We start from the raw sequence: 9,709 nt of genomic DNA, 5'->3' as shown, positions 1-9,709 counted from the left end.
TAACGGGATACTTGGATTGATTTTTCTAAAATGTTGAGCGTAGGAAATGGAAAGGGTTTTATGGAGTTCAGCAAGCAAATAGGGGAATGTAAAATTCCGGAGTTGCCTCAGAGCATTTCTTCGAGAGGCCCCTTCACTTGTAGACACAGTTACTTCCAGAATTTCATACAGTACTTTATAAAAAAAACTCTCCTTCCAGAGCAGAATGCCGACTTCTGCACCATCCTAAGCCATCATATTCACAAGTAGAAAGTTTGGACTACAGTGAAGGCTGATGGACAAGAGAGTTGCAGTAAAGAGAGAAATGCCATGAAAGTGATAGTGATCTGCGTAGCCACAACTTTCTGATCAAGGAGTCCAGAAGGACGTTCGCAAAACTTTTTTACAGATGTGTCCCACTTTCTTGCCATACCCTCTCAATGGCCTATTATTACCCCCATTCATCTGGAAGTGTTTTTGAGTGACGGAACTCTGGCTAATGATGGATCATCCAACTGTCGAGCACAGGAAACCTTGCAAAAGTGCTGGCCTATTTGCCAATTCTTCCAGGAGTATGGAGATTTTTTCTCTTACCAGGAGCCTCCAAGACATTTCAGGAGAAGCCACAAACATGACATTTTTGAGTCGGACATCTCAAAGGAGTTGTTCACTACTGGAAAAACCTTGTTTAGGGAACCAAGAATGTGTAAAAAAATAAAATAAAAAACAATCAATGCTCACCTCCCGGAATGGTGCAATATCTCCATACTCAGTGCTGTGTCCCCACTGGTCTCCCGGGGCCAATATCCAGCTCGGTTGACACGTGACCCCTGCAGCCAATCAATGGGTTGCAGAATCCACATTTCATCCACCCAAAAGGAACAGTGGAAGAGAAGTGGCACTGGTCCAGGGGGTGAGGGTTTTTTAAATCATTTTTTGTCTCTCTAGATTCAATAGTGGACAGCCCATTTAAAAGGGTTGTGCCGATCACATATCTTGGCATCAGATGGAACCCGTATTATTCAGACATTGTGTAGCCCTGTTATTACATTTATATGGTTAAGGCTATTATTTGATCATTTTATGTTCATTTTATTCGAACAGACTATGGCGGTCTGTACTTTTTTTTATTGGGGTGTACTATCATAAGGTATTGCACATGGGCATACCTCCCAACCATCCTAGATCCAATGGAACAGGCGCAAATTTATGGAGCTTTCCTGCTGGCGGAATGTCCCTGCTTCAATTGTATCTGTGTCTTCAGGACACAAGTACAATTGAATACAGTGGTGGAGCAGGGAGCCATCAGATCCCTGCTCCACAGTTCAGTCTGGGTAGAGACTGCAGAACTTTTCGGTCACGCAATATTATAAGTTAACATGACTGGCAGAAGGAAACAGCTCAGCTGCCGAGAAGCAGGACATAAGAAAGTGGCATTCTTGTGTGATAGCATCATACTGTGTGTGGGGGTGGTCTGTGGAGGCATTATACTGTGTGTGTGGGCATCATACTATGTGGGGTGCAGTGGGGGTCATCTTTATATGTTGGGGTTGTGTGGGGTATCATACTGTGTTGGGGGATGGTGGGACATTGTACTGTGTTTGGGCTTTGGAGGCATCATACTGTGTTTGGGGTTGTGGAGGATTTTACTATGTATGGGGTGCTATGCGGGTATCAAACTATGTAGGCGACTTGGGGTGCAACACACTATGTATGGGATTGCAATGTGGGCAACTTACTGTATATGGGGGCAACGTAATATGTGGGGAGTTGTAGGGGCATTATTCGGTATCGGGGGCTGTGTGGGGACGTCATACTGTATGAAGGGGCTGTATTGTCATCATACTGTGTGGGGGACTGTAGCTGTATTCTACCACCAATAGTCCTGTGATGACATCTTGATGTCATAGCCCTTTACAGCTTATCAGCTTTCACTGGTAAAAAGATGCAGTACCAGACACAGACACATGGACAGGAGTGGCGCTGTGTCCGTGTACTATAGGGAAGGACTGCAGTTAGAGTCACTTGTAGCATATCGCTCCTGCATCTGTGAACTCGTTTAGTACCTTCCTGTTTCCAGCATATATCTAGATTTTTTTTATTTTTTTTTCAAAAAAGCAGGATTTATTTTTCTTTTGGGATCGCTTGTGCAATTAGGCATTTGGTACATGTGGAAAGATAGATAGTTGTGTAATGTGATTTTATCTTATCTTAGATAGAATGACTTATCTATCTTATCCTAGAAGCATAAACTGCAGCTCTGCACAACACACACCTCAGACTAAGGGTACCGTCACACAGTGCCATTTTCATCGCTACGACGGCACGATTCGTGACGTTGCAGCGTCGTATGATTATCGCTCCAGCGTCGTAGACTGCGGTCACACGTTGCAATACACGGCGCTGGAGCGATAATTTCATGATGTATTTGCGATGTAGAAGCCGTTGGTTACTGTGCGCACATCGTATACAACCTGTGTCACACGATGCAATCATGCCGCCACAGTGGGACACTAGACGACGAAAGAAAGTTTCAAACGATCTGCTACGACGTACGATTCTCAGCGGGGATCCGGATCGCAGTAGCGTGTCAGACACTGCGATATCGTAAATGCATCGCTGGAACGTCACGAATTGTGCCGTCGTAGCGATCAAAATTGCACTGTGTGACGGTACCCTTATACCACACAGTCTCACATCCGCACATCAGACGGCTCAGTGAGAAAACTGTGAATGGAATTTGGGATGATTCACCGGAGAGGAGGAAATAAACTGAAATTTCATATACAGTACATTGACTACATCTATCTATCTATTATCTATCTATCTATCTATCTATCTATCTATCTATCTATCTATCTATCTATCTATCTATCTATCTATTATCTATCTATTATCTATTATCTATCTATTATCTATCATCTATCTATTATCTATCAATCTATCACATCTATCTATCTATTATCTATCTAGTAAAAAGAAAAGAACAGCACCTGAAAAAATAAAATTTGTTGTTGGGTGCAAAGCTTCATAGGTACATACCAGTCCTTATAGTAGAGAAATAAGGAAGGAGAACACCATCATTCTGTGCAAAAAAAGCTGTTTGTAATAATGGCCCATTGTGCACCGTTTCTTCTCTGTGTGTGAACCTTCTTCAAGCCTCAAGGTCCTTGTGTTGGAAACAGTAAAAATGGGCAAACGTCAGGAGCTGAGTGACTCTTGACAAGGACTAAGTTTTGATGTCTGGATGCGGTCAAGGCATCTCTAAAACACCTGGTGTTGTGGGGTGTTCCCAGTATATTTTGGTTAGTATCTACCAAAAGTGGTCCAAAGAAGGACAATCGGCGAACCAGCGGAAGGGAGATGGGTGTCCAAAGCTGATTAGGGCACATGGAGAGTGAAGGCTAGCAGTGGTCCGATCCCAGAGAAAAGCTGACCCCTGTCCACTACTGGAAGTACTTAAAAGGGCAGTATGAGCAGCAGAACTGGATCATGGAGCAATGGAAGAAGACGGCACATTTTCTCTTACACCATATCAGGGCCGGACTGGCCATCTGGCAAATGCCAGAAGGGCCTGCCTGGTGGTGGGCCACCTTGTCTGCTACGTTGTTAACAGAATCAGTGTTCTCAAGACACCCATGCTGTTAAGAGTTGTGGTGGAGGTATCATTAGAAATATTGGTCTGCTAGTAAATCTTGCTTTCCTACATGCAGGGAAATATTAGTAATATATCCTATCTGGTGCTTGGAGATGAGGACAGCATGGGCCTATGTGACTTCAAATGCCAGGGCTGAATTTCAGCCCCAGTCCGCACCTGCACCATATGGACAACTGGGTGCGTGTGCCGTTCTTACCTTTTTAGGGAAGAGATGGCACCAGTATACCAGTGTCGGAAGAAGACAAGTCAGCGGAGGCAGCGTGATAGGGAAATGTTCTACTGGGAAACTACGGGCCCTGGAATTCACGTGAATGCTACAAATATGAGCTATCTAAACCTAGTACCCGGCCTCATGGCAGTGGTATACTCTATGGTAGCATCCTCTTTTGGAAGGTTAAGGCCTCCACCGAACTGCAAAAACTGTCAGGAATGGTTTGAGGAATAAGACAAAGAGATCAAACTGGTGACTTGTCTCCAAAACTCCCAGATCTCAATCCAATCAATCGTCTATGGGATATGCTGGATAAATGTCCAATCCATGGAGGTTGCACCTCACAACTTACAGGATTTGCCGCTAATATAGCACAGGAGACCTCAGAGAACTTGTGGAGTTCATGTCTTCATGGGTCAGAGCTGTTTCTATCTATGGAGCTTTCCGGGAAAGCTGGTAGCCTCTGATGTCATATTTGGCGGTTGTCCCTAACGTCCGGCGACAGCCACAAGTTTTACAGATTCTGTACATTCTTCTTGCTTTCTTGACCAACTGTGCAGAAATATCTCCTTGATTGTTTGTCTTATTTATTTTCAGGAATTCATTTCCTCATTCTTCTTGTTATTGTTCTGCTACATCAAAATATTTATGAAATTCAGGAGCATTTAAAGAAGGATTTGGGGTTTCCTGTGTATCACACATCATAGGCTTAGATACACTGGCTCAGCAAGAACAGTCCTTTAAGACATTTATACTCTATAATGACCATGAGAGGCTGTATCTGGCTTGAGATTTTCACTGCAGGGAAGATTAATGGTGTCTATGAGTGTCTCCTGGTCCCCTAGTGTGGGCGGCTGTTCTTTTGCAGATGCAGATCCATATGTCCAAATAGACAAGCTTAAGGCCCGAACTAGGCACTGAGAAGCGTGCCTTATTCTCTTCCTACAAGGGGAAGCCGGAGAGGGAAATGCATGAGGGAGATGGTACTCATGGACACTGCGAAGCAAGGCAGAGTATCCCTGGGGCCGAGGGAGCCATTAAGCAAAGGAATAACTCAGGAGCAACAAACAGAGAACATGGAAATGTACTGTGCTGTAACATCAATTAAACTCAAGATGCTAAGTACAGTTCAACTGTTTGTTAAGAAGCGAGTGTCCCCTGATTTGTGTGCGGATGTTCCTGGATCTGGCAGCCCGGAAACAGCAAAGGCCTAAGGCCGAAACGTGAGTGTTCTTCAACATACACACAACACATGGCACTCAGGACACTGTTTATTTTTAGAGTGCCAGGATGTGGGAACACACAAGCCCATCGACTATGACTACCGCTCTGTGAACCTTACAACTTGGTGTAGTTCAGCAGGATTCAGTGTCCTCACACTGAGAAAGCAGAGGGACCCCTGAAAAAGCTAAGATAGCAACTGTTGAGAGACCTAAGATGGCGGACGAAGTCACGAAAACCAGACTAGGCTTCGCCCGTTGTGGGTGTCTGTAGAGCAAATTGGTGAAAGCCCATCCGGCCAAAAAGATAGCCTTCCTAGAGACGACATACCATCGTGAGCGGTGCCCAACCCAGACGGGAGCGTGGAAGAAGAAGAAACCCTGCCCGAGTGACTGGAGAACGGGCAGGGACTCAAACTCAAAGAGCGGAGAAGCCGTAAGTAACCCCACCCAGGGAAGGGCAGAGTCCCGGAAAAGTATACCCTGAGAAGAGGGTTCCGAGGCCATTATTGGTGAGAGAGAGGAAGAGTGAGCAGGTAGAGATGGAGCATCATGAATTTCCTCTGGATAGAGATGGCCAGTGGTATGGTATAGCACTGGAGAACCAGGAAAGTCCGAATGGAAGCGGCAGCTGGTGCGGCAGTCGGAAAAGATGCGGTCGGGCTGACTGAAGCCGAAGGTCCCACCAGAGGTCCTGAGTCAAGAACTGGACCCCGATGCAGAAGCGTCTGTGTTGGTGTGGATGAAATCCTGTGACAGGGCAGAGCATCTGAAGTCCCTGATGACTACAAGGACTCATAGTACCTCACAGGATCCCTAAGATACAGTATAACGGTCGTATTTCATGTGTCTCAGGACCCCGAGCTCGCCACTTATGTCTGAAAGACCGGAGTCAGGAAACCTAAGTCTGAATACGGCCACTGGATGAACATTTAAAATGGCATCCAAAATCTAAAGTGTCAGCTGTAAGTTCTTGTTGCACGTCAAACGGGACTTTCCTGGGTCACAGAGGGCAGGAGCCCCTGAATAATCTGGTAGGTTAGAACAATGGCCATTATGTGCTGGAAAGTGAAGATGCTTTTGTCAGGGTCCCAAAAGCAGTGGGATTGGGGTCATGTGGACTCATGTAACTTAACGAATGACCCAGTGCTGGGTTGAAGAGAAGGACTTTGCCCATGGATGTTTGGGCGACTATGGTTGTGTGGGCTAAAGGGCTGGTTTAACAAAGGAACTTAAACTGTGTGTTCCAGGGACCCAACTGAGTGGGATGGGGACCAGTCCTGACCAGGAGCAGGGTCAGTGATGGTCGACAAGAAGGACACTTATTGTGTACTAAGTGAAAGTAACGGTTTTAAATGTGGGTATATACATGTGAATATCTTGGTGTTTTTCAGGTACCGTATGGTCGGGGACAACCATATTTTAGGTAAGGGTGTGACAGGGACAGTCAGAAGCCTCTCCCTCTTAAAACAGCATTTATACAAAGTATGTAATTTTATTGCATTTTGTGATTGTTATGATATGTGAAACTGCGTAGAGTTTTATAGGCACTAATGTACTCAGTTAATGTAATGTGATTAATGTATAATGCAATTTATGTGTAGCATAGGGACAGTACAGGATTAAGTTTAAAGCATCCGGTGTAGGATAGGGCTTGTAGCTTAGATGAGTAATGGGAAGATTAAGCTGTGGGAATATTAGATACAGTATATGAAGTGGGTTTGTAGGTTAGCATGCAGTTAATATGGTTTGGACCAGACCAGCAAGGGAGGGGGCAAGGTCATAGTAAAAGGGGAACACTTCCTGGTTAGAGAGAGTTGGAGATTAGATTAAAGATAGATAAAGCATTAGCGGGAGTTCAAGGCCAGAGGGCAGTATGTTTGGCAGTATGAGAAGTCGGCAACTGTATTCAGCGGACTTTCCTGTAACGTTTGGGGCCTATGGTCTGAACTGGGTACTGAGAAGCGTGCCTTATTCTCTACCTACAGGGGGGAGACCGGACGGGGAAACACATGAGGGAGACGGGATGGGACTCATGGAAACTGTAAAGCCAGACAGAGTATCCCGCAGGCCGAGGGAGCCATTAAGCAAAGTAATGGCTCATGCGGAACAAAAAGAGAAAATGGAAATGTACTGTGCTGCTACATCAATTGAACGCCAAGATGCTAGGTAAAGTATATAAATCTATCTACCTATCTGATAACTATCTATCTATATAGAGAAAAAAACCTCACCAGCACCTCCTAAGTGTGAACAGGTGCAAGCTGCCATAGCTGCATTATGTAAAAAAAGAAAAAGAAAACACAGGAGCACTCTATATAAGCCAAGATATATGCAAGCACTGAAAACATTGAATCTAAACTGTATTATTACTCAGTAAGATGTACTTACAAAAATGGAGGTTTTTAGTGCATAAATTGGCCAATTCGTGTGTGCCCATCAACCATGGCAAGGTGCCCTCCCTCTGATGGGTCCCTGTTCTATTGTACATACCTCTCTTGAGCTATTAGCCTACAGGTAAATGGACAAACATGTCTCTCCCGGGCCATGAGGCTACAATTCAATGGGTAAGTAGAGCTGATGAACATCACCTGCTGGTCAATGGGAGAAGTGCAGAGTCAGGCTGGAGGCAGTCACACCTCCAATAGTAAAATATAAAGAAAAAACCTGACCAGCACCTCCTGAGTGTGAACAGGTGGGGGCCTAATTACATTGTTATTTGTAAAACAAACAGATAAAAATAATGTACTGTTGTATAGTAGTCAACATCCACGGAGTATGGGAAGATAAATACCATTAAGTCAATTTTTGTGGGTACGTCGAATAGTCAGTGAAAAAGAAAAATTTGATGAGGTCTTGGACTCTCTAGTTAGAAGATTTAGGATCTCGCTGTCTCTAAACAGTTCACTGCATTAAAACACACCGAGAAACAGCTCAGGTTTAGAATTATTGATACGATCCCACAGCAGAGAGGGGGAGATAGGATGCACCTCCTGAAACGTAGGGACTTACAATGGATTTATGAGATGAATACCCTTAGACTGATCGGTTTGAATGTAGATTTTAAAATTCATTCTGTTATGTAATTTAATGTACATATATTATTATTTCTCTCCTCCCCTTTGTGATGTTCCGAGTCCTTATTTGTAATAAATGGGGGATGATATCTCCAAGGATATTTTATCATTTTAATTATGATATATATGTTTTGTTTTTTTCAGATACATCATCACTGCATAAGAATCACCATCACAATATATACTTACCCAAAAGGATACCATTGCCATATGGAGGACTGAAAACTTTTTTGAAAAACTTTTTATTGGGAAAAAAGCATTTTTTAAGGGGATTTTTATAAAACGTAATATTTATTGTCAGCCAAAGTTTAATAAATAACGGAGTATAAGGTGGTGCTGAATGTCATGGTTTGCAGGCTAAATTTTGGGGATATGTCATGATGGAATAGGTATATATGCCCACTTTAGTTAGTCCGAGAGGGCTACATGCCTCCTATTAGTGCCATTGGTGTCTGGAAGTGACCTGCAGAGGGGACTGTCCAGTATGCCAGGGAAAGGGGGAATACCAATACCCCAGTTATACAGGATACCCCTTGGTGGTCACAGAATAGATAAAGTGCGGATTCCTATATATGGACACATTATGAATGATTGATTTGCCATGTTGAAATGATATATGATGCTATATAACACTTATTTCTCACTACAAAATGCTAATAAATTCATGTAATTTATACAATGTGATTTTCTGGATTTTATTTTTGATATTCCATCTCTCACTGTTAAAATGTACCTACCCTTAAAACTATAGACTGTTCCTGTCTTTGTCAGTGTGCAAACTTACAAAATCAGCAAGGGATCAAATACTTATTTCCCCCACTGTACCTTCCTCCCCGACCATACGGTACCTGAAAAAGACCAAGACATTCGCATGTCTATAACCACATTTATAAATGTTACTTTCACTTAGTAAACAGTAAGTGTCCTTCTTGTCGACCATCACTGAGCCCAAGTTCACATTTGCATTTCGGGGGCTTTGCGGAGGGCTGCGTACGTCCTCCGTTAAGCCCCGCCTACTTCTGCATGCGTCCTGCATACCTATCTTTAACATTGGGTACGCAGGACATGAGGATGCGTTGTTTTGACGCGCCCACCGACCGCACGGGAAGGCAACAAGTTGCGTTTTGTGCGGACGGCAGGAACATTAAAACGACGCATCCGCACACATCCGCATGTCCTGCGTACCCAGTGTTAAAGATAGGTATGCAGGACGCATGCAGAAGTATGCAGAAGTAGGCGGGGCTTAACAGAGGACATACGCAGCCCTCCGCAAAGCCCCTGAACACAAATGTGAACTTAGCCTGACCCTGCTCCTGGTCAGGACTGGTTACCGTCCCACTTGGTTGGAACCCTGGAACACACAGTAGATTAGCACTGGTTGGCACAGGGCAGTAGATTGGCACTGGTTGGCACAGGGCAGTAGGTTGGCACAGGGCAGTAGATTGGCACAGGGCAGTAGGTTGGCACAGGGCAGATTGGCACAGTGCAGATTGACACTGGTTGGCACAGGGCAGTAGGTTGGCACAGTGCAGTAGATTGGCACAGGGCAGTAGATTGGCACTGG

This window comes from Ranitomeya variabilis, chromosome 2 (genome assembly GCF_051348905.1).
Source record: "Ranitomeya variabilis isolate aRanVar5 chromosome 2, aRanVar5.hap1, whole genome shotgun sequence".
In the NCBI taxonomy this organism is placed as follows: Eukaryota; Metazoa; Chordata; class Amphibia; order Anura; family Dendrobatidae; genus Ranitomeya; species Ranitomeya variabilis.
Note: the sequence above shows the minus strand (reverse complement) of the source record.